Here is a 12,100-nt window from a genome sequence, read left to right as displayed (position 1 = left end):
CATACCCTTTCTCTACTCCAGGAGACTGTCCTTTGTGCCCTCTGTGGATTCCAAATGTGGGCAGAGATGGCAAGCTATGAAGGAAGGACTCCTTTGCACACCTTCTGGATGCTTGGCAGTGAGAACACAGTAATGGCTTCTCTCAGTCAATGTCCTGTGCCTGGGAGAGGTGAGAAGTTGGGGACAATGGGTCTCAGGGAAGCAATAGTTCATCGGCTACACTTCATATGGGTCACGCCATTCATTTCTCATCACAGGGATTGCATTTCAGTGGTTGCTAATCTGAGAACAGGGTCTAGACAGAGACTGATGAGAAATCCTAACCCTCTCTGGAACGTGGGCAGATCCTGGGGCCTCAAGACCTGGCTGCAGAAGAGGCTGTTTAAGGAGACAGGAGCCCAGATTGTTTAGAGTGGAACATTAGAGTCTTGGCTAAGGATGGATGAGTGCTCTTCACACAGGCCCTCGTCTGGGGTCTGGTGTGTGATAGTCAAGTCAGGTTTAACCCAGGATGATAGGAAGAAGGGTGAGGCCTGGCAACTAGGTTTACAAATAGGCATATTTAAATTTTTATTTCTGAAGGAAATTATGATGGATTGCCTTTTTTTTTTTAAGATTTTTATTTATTTATGAGAGAGAGAGAGCGCACACGAGAGGGGGTGAGTGGGGACTGGCGGCAGAGGGAAAGGAAGAAGCAGACTCTCCACTGAGCAGGGATCCTGGACATGGGGCTTATTCCCAGGACCCTGAGATCATGACCTGAGCCAAAGGCAGATGCTTAACCGACTGAGCCACCCAGGTGCTCCTGATGGATTGCTTTTACTCTGGAAATGTGATGACTGTGATCCCTCCTTTAGAGAAATATATAAAAGATACGTTCTAATCTTTATTGTTAACTCCAAATTCTTCCAATGATTAAGAAAGGCTCAATTTATTTGTCCAACTGTTCACTCATTCACTAAACTAGCAAGTATTTATTTGGCACCTAATACATGCCAAATACTGTGCTAGGCCCTGGGGATACTATGGGGAGCAAAACAGATTTAAATAACTTTCAATTTGGTCAAGGGCAGATGTGAAATGAGCATGTACTCAAATAAACTGTAATCTTTATTGTGATAAATGCCATGAAGAAAACACACAAGAAAGAGAATTGTGGGTGTGGGATGTCTAATTTATATTTGAAGATCTAGAAAAATTTTCCTGGTTAATAAATCCTGGATTCTTTGGGGTTTCACTCAGGGGCGATTTATGAAATGAGGGCTGTGATGAAATGCTCTGAATGGGGTCCTCATAAATATCAGGGGATAAAGGTGGATTTGGAAGGGGAAGAAATTTCTATCTTTTCTTTTTTTTTTTTAAAGATTTTATTTATTTATTTGAGAGAGAGAGAGAATGAGAGAGAGCACATGAGAGCGGGGAGGGTCAGAGGGAGAAGCAGACTCCCTGCCGAGCAGGGAGCCCGATGCGGGACTTGATCCCGGGACTCCAGGATCATGACCTGAGCCGAAGGCAGTCGCTTAACCAACTGAGCCACCCAGGCGCCCAATTTCTATCTTTTCTGTACCTTCTCCCACACCATCCATAAGTCAGATTTGTGTTGTTCACAATTTCGTCCTCAGCACCTGGTGCAATGGCTAGCATGCAGTAGGTGTTCAACAAATGTTTGTTGAATAAATGAATAATTTAAAAGCTAACATTTCTCTGTTTCTCTGTTTCTATGGAGTGGATCAGGGCAAAGCTGGAAGTTAAGAGGCAGATCAAATTTTGGGAGTTGGATTCAGCTCATAAATCCCACACTGGGACTTTATGCCTTATAGAATATATGAACAACTTGTAGACAATACCAGAAAAAGGTCCTGAAGGCAGAAGTCAAAGACCAGCAGGAAGGAAAGAGAATCATCTCATTTGAGGCCTAAAGTTTGGGATGAAGCAGTAGGTCCCTGCCAGTCCGGACTTTTATTTCACCCTTAGTAGCATTGGTCTAGGGGGCCACACCAAGGGGCTGAGACCCACCTCTCTTCCCTCCAGCATTCTCCAGCACCCTTCAGCACTGCCTTTGAAAATGAAGTGAGAACTCCCCAGCTCTGGAAAGACAATGAGTCAGGTTAGGGGAAGTGGAGGGAGAGAGAGAAGAAGGAACACTGAATAAAATGCCTTTTCCTTTTTCCATCCTTAATAGCAAGCTTCTAAGATACAAATAGTTTATTTCAGTTTAACTTTGATTACCTCATTGCTAATGCCAAGTTTCATACTAAAGCCAATCGAAAAATTGTACAGGCTCTGGAATGGCCACCTCCTGGGACAGGGTGCCATGACACTTGCGTTGTCTTCAATTGAAAAGTGGCTGCTCCCTTTGCTTTAGCAGGCAAAAGTCTCCCCTCTCTTTGCTCACCCTCTGCATCCCCACTAACCAACTACTTGCTTAGAGACATGGGAGGTAGGTTGATTGTTGTCTCTCTACCTCAACTTCTACTTTCAGTTAAATAACAGCAACCCAAGCACTATCCTATTCTACTTTTGTCCTTTAATTTTAGGAAGACTTGAATGAAGCTCATCTCTCTCAAGGACCTGCCTTATAGGCTCTTCTGTCTTTGCTGTTCCTGGAATCACCAAGCACACCCTTACCCCTGGACCTTTGCATTTGCCATTTCCTCTGCTTATTACGTGCGTGCGTGGCTTAACTTTTCACTTCCTTCGGGTCTCTGCTATAATGTGACCCTATTAAAGAGGACTTCCCCAATTCTCCTCCCTCCTCCCTTCCCTCTTTGCTTTCTGAGCTTTTCTCCAAAACATTATCAGTTTCTGACATCATGTCAGCAACACATCATGTATATATCTGTTTATCTCTCTTCTCTAAAATATAGGTTCTGGAAGGCATTGCCTTTGCCTTTTTATTGTCATATTCCCAGCATTCAGTCAAGTATTATTACATGGTAGATGCTCAATAAATATTTATTGAATGAGTAATACAACACAAATACAACCAACCATCAGGGTGGTTAGAAAACAAAACAAAACAAAACAAAATAAAAACCAGAAACCTTACCTGTGACAACAGATATTAGAATTGAGATTGAACATGTTTCCCATTTGTTTACTTGTATTTTATTTCCTGATGATCAGGCATCCTGGTAGATTCCTTTATTCTCACAATTCTAAAGCCCAATCATACTCCCTGTATTTCCACATATACTCCCAACCCCTGAAAGCCTTCCCTGTTTTTACAATGCCAGGAAGGACTGACATAACAATACATCTGGTGACCCACTTACAATGGGTTACACTTAAAGCTATCCTTGGTTAAAGGGGACTGTTTTAAATGGACCACCCTGTATTTTGCATTAGATTGTGCCTTTCTGCCAATAAGCTCAGAAGTGTTTCATAAATAAAAAGATGATGTTGGGGAAAAGAGTTCTCTCTTTTTTTCTTCTAATTCACATGGAGAATTTTACTGTAGAAATCTCCTGCTCAGCTACGCAATGACATAGCAATTCAGTCCCAGAGAGATGATTCTTTTGTTTCAGAATCTATTATGATATGTTGATACTGAAGAGCAGGCTTCAGTTTAGGAGGGGTGGGGAACTAAAGAAGACCAGATTCTATAGGAACGATCCTTCTAGATAACAGAATGGATCCCCTAAGCTTCACTTGTTGCTTCCTAAAGGGTTTCTGCTGGGTCCTTGAAAGGAGCCTCTAGTTCAAGGGGGGAAAGGAAAGGCAAGCTAATTTATAACTGTTTCAAGAATGCAGTTGCTGGATATATCCTGACAGGGGGTTCTGTTGTGCTTTGAAGAATAATGTGAAAATTCAAGCTCAGAATGAGCTTCTGTAATATGAAAATTAAAACTCCACCCCAAACCTTCACCCGCATCTGAAGCCAAGTCTTTTTAGTTGTGCAGGAGGGATCTGTTTACTTTGTATGGAAAATCGCTTTCTTTTTATTAGCAAGCTCCAGGGTTTCCTGATGATCTGAAGGGCTGTTGCCTCTCAGAGGGCAGTCATGGGGCATTCTTGGCAAGAGCAAGGGCCAGAAACACTGGAAATCTTATTTTGCAACATTTTCTGCCTGGTTTTTAAAGTCAGAGGAGACAAATGGTTCTGATAAGTTCAGCAGTACCTTTGAATTTGAATTGGCTTTTGTCCTGAGCTGACCTGGAGAGGTTAAAAACCAAACCAAACTAAAACAAACAAAAAATAGAAACAAAAACCCAAACCAACATATCATGAACAACTTTTCCTGTTCTCTGCAAGCACATCTGCCCCAGGAGAGGGTAGCTCTCCTGTTCCTACTGTCATCAAGAAACCAAATACAAGACTTGGTGGGGTGGGGGATGGTGAGGGGCTCAGTAGTCTTTTTTTTTTTTTTAAGATTTTATTTATTTATTTGGCAGAGAGAGAGATGGGGAGATCACTGTAAATTGGAATGTTTAAGGCACACCTGCTAGGGAAAGTCTCTTGGTAGGATCTGGGGAGATGAGAAGAAATCTGGATGACCTGCTTAGAGGTGAGCAACTGAATGATATCAGGAAGACAAAAGTGGGCAGGGTAATAGCAAGAAAAAGAGGCAAAATGTGTCTAAACATTACTGAGAGGGCATTTGGGTGGCTCAGCTGGTTAAGCATCTGCCTTCAGCTCAGGTCATGATCCATCTCTCAACTATAAAAATTTCCAGGCTCCCAAATACTCTACTGTTAGAATTTTTTTTTTTTGCCATCTCTTTACCTCTACAATTAAGTCAAATGAACTCTTCCCAGCAACCTTCTAACTCTCCTGAGCTGCAAGATCACCTCTGGATTGAGTCCAAACTCTTGAACTTCAGGAGTTTATGGGCTCCTTGGCTCAACCAGGGAGCAACCCCCAGTGGTTCCTCTGCCAGCTCCCTCTGCCTTTTGATGTTTTCTAACCCACATGTCCTTTTTCTCTTTCCTTTACCATCCATTCACTGCCATCAAATCCACTCTTTGCTCATGTTTCCTAGCCTCAAGCCCTCCCAGTGCCAATGTGGTCCACTTGCTGAGTGATCCTGTCAGTCAACTCTGGCTCATTACAAAATGTGTATGCCCTAACCTCACACTTCCATATGGCTTCACAGTATTATTGTAATTGTATTCTCTGTCTACAGTAGGCAAAATGAAACACATGCTGTGAAAGTGGCTATGTTTTAAGCTGCTTCCCAAGGCAGACTTTAATAAAAAGTGAGTGAGGTCTCCTTTAGGACATTTCCACCTATTGGCTCCTTCCTGGAATGGGATTTCCTGGTAGTTAATATTTCTCAATCAGATACCCGCTTCTGGATCTTGCTTTTAGATCTTTAGGTTGCAGAGGTGATAATTTTAAGTGGGGACTGTAAGAAAACCTCAGTAGTATACTTGACAATCCCAAGTGTACTATGAAATTTGAGGGAAGTTGAGGATAACAGTAAGGATTAGGTGGAGATGGTTTTATGTAATAATTAGAGCTATCATTCATTGAGAGACTACTTTGGACCAAGCACTAACTAGTTACTCTATATATGTTATCTTAATTAAACATAGCTAGAGACGTTCAATTCAGAGCTATCACTAGATCCTATCTTCCAGAGTTCATTTCCTAGGCTGTTGTTGTTTTGCATGTGATATTTAGGGCATGAACCTAAAAAGCTGACAAGTCTGGCTTCAAGTCTTTCCTCTTTTTATATGAGTACAAATCTTAATGCCTTAGAATAAAATAGTCAATTTCTCACCTGTAAAATATAGGAATGATAATACCTACTTAATAAGATTGATGTGACAAGTCATAGGAGTGCTGACAATCCTGACTCCATCTTTGTTCCTCCATCTTTTCCATGTCCTATCAATGGCCTCTTTTGGAGCTACATGCTCTGGGCTCCTTGGAGATTAATAAACATACCTTAGAAATGCCTGCTAAAGCTGAGGGGCAAGGCTTGCTTTGGCCTCCCATGAATCTGTTAGAGATAACTTAGTCTTTCCCCTTCCTGATATATAGGTGGTGCCACAAGATCTAATTAAAGTTAGCTGTCATTTAGGTGCATGCAAACTGTTTGATCTCACTGCAGTGCCCTTTTTGCATGCCCCTTTGCTCTATAACATCTGTGGACTAAGGTCTGGACTTGTGGAGAGTAATGATGCAGCTGCTGTGGATCATCCTCTGCCTGCTCCCCACCCCGTCAGTAAGTTACCCTGAATAAAACTCGGTGCAAATTGTATGGAGTCACCTGCTTCGTTTTCCAATCTCAAAGTGCCTTCTCAGTTTGGGGGTTATTTTACTGTCCCTCCTTCACCTTCTAACACAAGTAAATCAGATATTATGATTAAGGTGTGATTATAGTGACTATTCTATAGTAGGTGCTCAAGAAATGAGAGCAGTGGTTATAATTTTACCTAGATATGTTTCTGGCCCTTATTTGGGAGGTATATAACCAAGAGGATGACATATATTATTCCCGATTTCACTCCTCACAAGGAAAACAGCTAAAAACTATTCAAGAATAAGACACCGCTGAGAGCATCCTGGAACATAGGGGTGAGGCTGAAGCACCCTCTTTGCAGCACAGAGACCAAGACACATTGCATTAGAAGGTAAGAGAAGTGGTTGCACATTGACTGCCCTGACCCTCCCCCAGACCAGTATAGCACCAGTCCATGGCAAAAAGTAACCCAGTTACAAAAAAAAACAAAGGACACAAGTAGACATTTCTCCAAAGAAGATATATGAAGGGCCAACAGGTACAGGAAAAGATGCTCAACATCACTGGTCATTAGAAAATGCAAATTAAAACCATAATGAGATACCACCTCATGCGTGTTACATGATAGTCATCGAAAAGACAAAAGATAACAAATGCTGGCATGGGTGTGGAGAAAAAGGAACCCTTGTACACTGTTGGTGGGAATGTAAATTGGTGCAGCCACTGTGGAAAACAGTATGGAGGAACCTCAAATTAAAACCAGAGCAATTCCACTTCTGGGAATATATCCAAAGGAAACAAAAACACTGACTTGAAAACCCCATGTCCATTGCAGCATTATTCACAATAGCCAAAATATGGAAATAACCTAAATACCCATCAATGAATAAATGGATAAAGAAGTTGTACCATATATCTACAATGGACTATTATTCAGCCATAAAAAATAAGGAAATCCTAGCATTTGCAACAACATGGATGGAACTTGAGGGCATTGTGCTAAGTGAAATAAGTCAGAGAGAGGAAGAGAAATACTGTATGATATCACCTATATGTGGAATCTAAAAACAGTCATAGATAAAGAGATCAGATTTGTGGTTACCAGAGGTGGGGGGTGGGACAAGGGGGAGTTGAATGAAGGAGATCAAAAGGTACAAACTTCCAGTTATGAGACAAAGAAATACAGGGTATAAGGTACAATATGATGACTACAGCTAACACTGCTGTACGCTATATGGGAAAGTTGTTAAGGTGGGATCCTAAGAGTTCTCATCACAAGAGAAATCTTTTCCTTTATTCTCTTCTTTATTTTTTTTTTTATTGTATCTGTATGAGAAGATGGATGTTAGCTGGACCTATTGTGGTGATTATTTCACAATATATGTCAACCAAGTCATGCTGTATGCCTTAAATTTATGCAGTGGTGTATGTCAATTATTTCTCAATGAAGCTGGAAAAAATAATGAAATTCTTTATTTAAGGTTTTGCAAATGAAAAGTTATACCATGATTCATAAAGGTTCTGAGCCCTTTAAAGCAATGGAGCCATGGGTGCTCACAGACCTAGTGAGGAAAAGTGGAAGGAAAAGTCAGTAACACACAGACACACACCCATCAGTCCTTCAGATGGGGTCTTTAACAGTAAACTGAGGTTCACTTACAGAGCTTCCATAACAAATGAGCATATGGTGAGCATTTGAGAGAGAAAACACATCCTTCGAGGAAGCTCTTAAGTTCTTGGGAATTTAGAAAGAATAGGGAAAGAATCTCTTAAAAATGAGAAGGAATGAGAAAATTAGAGAAACTCTGTGGTTTACTCTTTGTTAAAAATTGCAAAATAAGAGTTTATGTTTGCGTTTAGACCTCTGAACTAAGATGCACTCCTCCGCACTACAACCTAGAGAAAATGAGTCTGCTTGCCCTTTAATCCATGACCTCTGGAGATCGAGTTACCTCTTTAAAAGAACTTTTCTTTCTCTGGCCAACTAAATGAATTGAAATTGATGTACTTAATTGTTTTCTAAATTGCAATTTTTCTTCCCCAGATGTTTTTTATCAGAGTAGAGCCCAATGGGCTCTGTCAGTCACACGGGGAGATGAAGTCATGTGGTAATAAAAGAGACGGGACTGGGGGAGGAAGGGAAATGCCATACAGTATATTGTCTAATTGAAAAATGTGCCACGTAAATGCTGAACTTGAAATCTCTGCCTCCCTGAGGGCTACTCACAACAAACAATGCACCACATCTTCTGCACTGGAAAGATTAGACTTCTCCCGTTTCTCTGTTATTCATTCAGGCCAACATGAGAGTTTCCTTCCTTTGCCTTCCTTGGCTGAAGTCACTCTACTGGAATTGTGATGCAAGGCAACAAGGTTCTCAAGTGAAAGCTTAAATGGGGAAGGGAAGGCATCAGGGCCAGAGGGTGGGGGTTAGGATGATGGGCGATGAATAGCATTAGACTAAGCCTGAACCTTGTAGAGGGGAGAAGAAAGCTGGCAATACTAGCCATGGATGGTCTGAGAAATGGTTGCTAACGATAATACAGACTGAAATAGAGAGGGATCTTGTGGACATATGGCACTTGGGAAAGTCAGAAAGTCTGGCTCAGAATGCATACCAATGAAAGCTGGAATCATAAATGGTGTGGAGCAGGAAGCATAGACAAAATGGGAACTTGCATGTGTTTCTCACAGCAGGAAGAACAGAGCTGTAGATGTGGGACCCATGTCAGCATTTGAGGGAGACTGGAAGACAAGGAGAGAGCTGATACAAACAAACCTAAAGAAGTGACAGGGAGACCCCTCCCGAAGTCCCCATTATGGAAAACAGATAAGCACTGGCTGCAGAACAAAAATGTGGGTTTAGAAGGTCCTTGTAGAGATTTTTCTAGTCCTTTACCTACCTTCTTTTGTGCTGCACTTTACCCTGACTGCATGAAATCAGTCCAGTATTTTTAGACTTTTTGTAGGAAATAACTTGTAACCAATAGGGCTTTTACCAGCCCTCACTGTTAAAAAGATCTCCCTCTTGTATCAGGAGAAAAAAAAGTCTCTTTCCTCTTGTCCTGTCATCATTGAAGAAGGAGGACACCTGGTCATTACAGAAGAAACCCAATGAATCACTCATTTAAGTTTTTGCTTGTTTAACTGAGGCGTACCTCACATTTGATGGAAACAAACTCCAGGGACTTCTCCAAGTTCTTTGATTGCACTGGAATCTTGATGGATCAACCACTTCTTTGAAATACGAGGACTATTGCCCAAGGTTTATAATCCTTTGTAATTTTCTTTGTAGTGATATTTGGATTAACTAGATTCAAACTGCATGAGAGTCAGCCACACAAAATACCAAAGCTCAAGGGGAAAAGAATCATGCTGTAGGAAGGTGTAGATTATCAGGGCTTTGTCTGGGTTCAAAAATTTAACCTTAACCTGTTTCTCCGAGTTCCTCTCTGGGTTAAAACCCACATTATCATCATCACCTTACCTCTTGTCTTCTTGCTCCTCGTCCTTGTCTTTTCCTCCTATTCCCCTCTTTTCCTTCTTTTCTGTCTTCTAGCTCTCGTTCCCTTTTTCTTGTCCTTTCCCCCTTCTTCTTTTCCCGTTTCTTCTTCTGCTCCTCCTCCTTCCTCTTCCTTTCTTTTTCTTCTCTCCATGTCTTCCTTTTCCTCTTCTTTTTCTTTTTATGTTTCCTCCTTCACTTTTTTCTTCTCCATCCCCACTCCCTCCTTTTTTTTTCCCCTCCACAATTTTTTTGTTTTCAGTCTGTGCCAAGATTTAGGGAAGTGTTTTACTTATGTCATCTCGTTTCACCTTGGTGACAGCCCTAGGTATTATTTTTAGACGAGGATGTTGTTTCAGAAAAAATAAGTAATTCATCCATTCACATGGCTACTACTTGTGACTTTGGGTCTCTGATTCCAAATCCATGTTTTTAACAAAAGCCTCTATAGGAAGAGATAATAAGTACAAGGGCAGAAAGAATCAAATAAGATTATAATTATTTAAATACGTAATTTTAGAGAAGAAAATGATGATTTTGTACTTGTAAAAATTTGGGCTTGATTGGGGTGAGATAATTATAACATTATATGATAAGCAAATCATTTTTAACAGAAAAATTTATAAAGAAAAATCATAGAGGCATGACAGTAATTTGAAATACAGAAAGGTCTTCATATGTATAAATATTTATTAGATATCACAGAAGATTCTTGAGGATGAATGAATGTGCTATTGCAAGGGACTCAACATTCCTTGTGAAATGTGTATTTGTATTAGGATCAGCTATCGAGTAACAGAAGACCAAATTACAGTTGCTTTACATTTTATTAAAAGAACTCTGGAGATTTCAGTGGCTTAATTCCTTCTCTTTTTACTCTCCCATTGTCAGCATGTTGGCTTTTGCTCCTTCAACTTGTGCTTCATTATGCTAAGATAGCTGCTACAGCATCACATTTTCACCTCAATACATTTAGGGATAGAGAAAACAAACTTTTTCCTTGTGGGATTTTTTTTTTTCTTTTTTAAAGAAAGAAAATAGGGGGGGTGGGTAGCTCAGTTAGTTGAGCATCTGACTCTTGATTTCAGGTCAGGTCATGATCTCGGGGTCATGAGATTGAGCCTGGCATCAGGCTCTGAGCTCAGCATGGAGTCTGCTTGTCCCTCTCCCTCTGCTCTTCCCTTGGCTCATGCTCTCTCTCTCTAAAATAAATAAATAAAATTAAAAAAAATAGAGAAAATAGTTACTAGAAGCTTCTCCCACCCTGCCCCCCTAGCAGACTTTCTCCTATGTTTTATGAGCCAGATCTGGGTCATAGACCAATCTCTGGCTGTTGGCAAAGGGAATGACAAAGGGGGCCCTAGAAGGGGCTAAACTTCTTCCACAGTGTGAAGCCTCTGCTTGCTCCCTAAATATTTCTGGAGATTAATTAGTAAGTAAGAAGAGGAGATGGCTGTTGAGCAGATAATGAACAGTTTATTCATTTCACCGGGAAAAATGTCCTCCTCGATCTTCCTCAACTGAAAGCAGACCCACATGGAATATTTCGCTTTAAAGAAAAAAAGATGGTGAGGAAACCAGAATCCCATGAAAGATTATAGATAGTTTGATTATTCCTTTCAGACTTTTCAATATTCTGTTAGTATTCAAATCTAAATACTAGAACTTTGAACAGGAAAGGGGAGGAGAATGGTTCAAAATTAAAGAACAAGTCAAGCTTTATTTTTTGAGAGGATATGGACAAGTGAGGGATAGGTATGTAAAGTAAGTAAACATGTGTCAGTAAAGATGGATGAAACTTTACATGGGCATGGCACATGTAGAAACAGAGCTAACTATAGTCATGACAAAAGGGTGAAGTTGGGGCTCTGGAAGGCCCTGAAAGATTTAGAAACAGCATTTTTACTTTTTTTGGTAAGCCAAAGTCCTCAAGGATATCTAATATCCCCAATAGCTACTACTACTACTACTACTAATAATAATATAGTGCTCTGTGTTTCAGGCACTGTTCTTAGCACTGTACTTATGTTAAAAGTCATTTAACTGTCACCTGTATTACAGCAATTATTTATAAGGGGCAGAATGTTGTACACATCCCATGGCTCCTTAATTACAGTATAACGGGCTTTTTGACATAAAAGGCAACTACACTGAGAGTGGGAAAACACATGACTAGATCCAATGGAGGTTGGTCCATGGGCTTGTTTCTTCTCTATCTCTCATCTCTTGACATTCTTTTCCAGTTTCCAGTTGACCAGGGCCCCCACGGTTGTGTCTTCAGTTAGCCTGGAGCAGTGCAGCTCTCTTAGGAGGAAGGCACAGTTCCTTGGCAATGTCTGTGCTTTTGATAGTCATGGCTTCTTCATCCATTTTCCTTTAACTTGTTCAATGGCTAGTAAGCTTGGGTC

At 40.7% G+C, this 12,100-nt stretch overlaps 1 long non-coding RNA gene across 2 annotated transcripts in view; it reads left to right on the top strand.

Moving 5' to 3' along the window:
* LOC135364739 (uncharacterized) overlaps positions 1-12,100 on the top strand; it is a 132,529-nt gene that overhangs the window by 105,852 nt on the left and 14,577 nt on the right. Inside the window, exon 1 of one of the 2 annotated variants that reach the window (XR_010412344.1) lies at positions 6,480-6,581. The exons of the other annotated variant lie outside the window; for it this stretch is intronic. This is a non-coding gene — a long non-coding RNA (uncharacterized LOC135364739). Of the gene's footprint in view, positions 1-6,479; positions 6,582-12,100 lie in introns of those variants that run through there. 2 annotated transcript variants of the gene reach the window in all.

Source organism: Mirounga angustirostris, unplaced genomic scaffold, assembly GCF_029215605.1.
Source record: "Mirounga angustirostris isolate CCGP_5_RB_7025 unplaced genomic scaffold, mMirAng1.0.hap1 SCAF_6, whole genome shotgun sequence".
Taxonomy (NCBI): domain Eukaryota; kingdom Metazoa; phylum Chordata; class Mammalia; order Carnivora; family Phocidae; genus Mirounga; species Mirounga angustirostris.
Note: the sequence above shows the minus strand (reverse complement) of the source record. Positions and strands in the feature narration are given on the sequence as shown.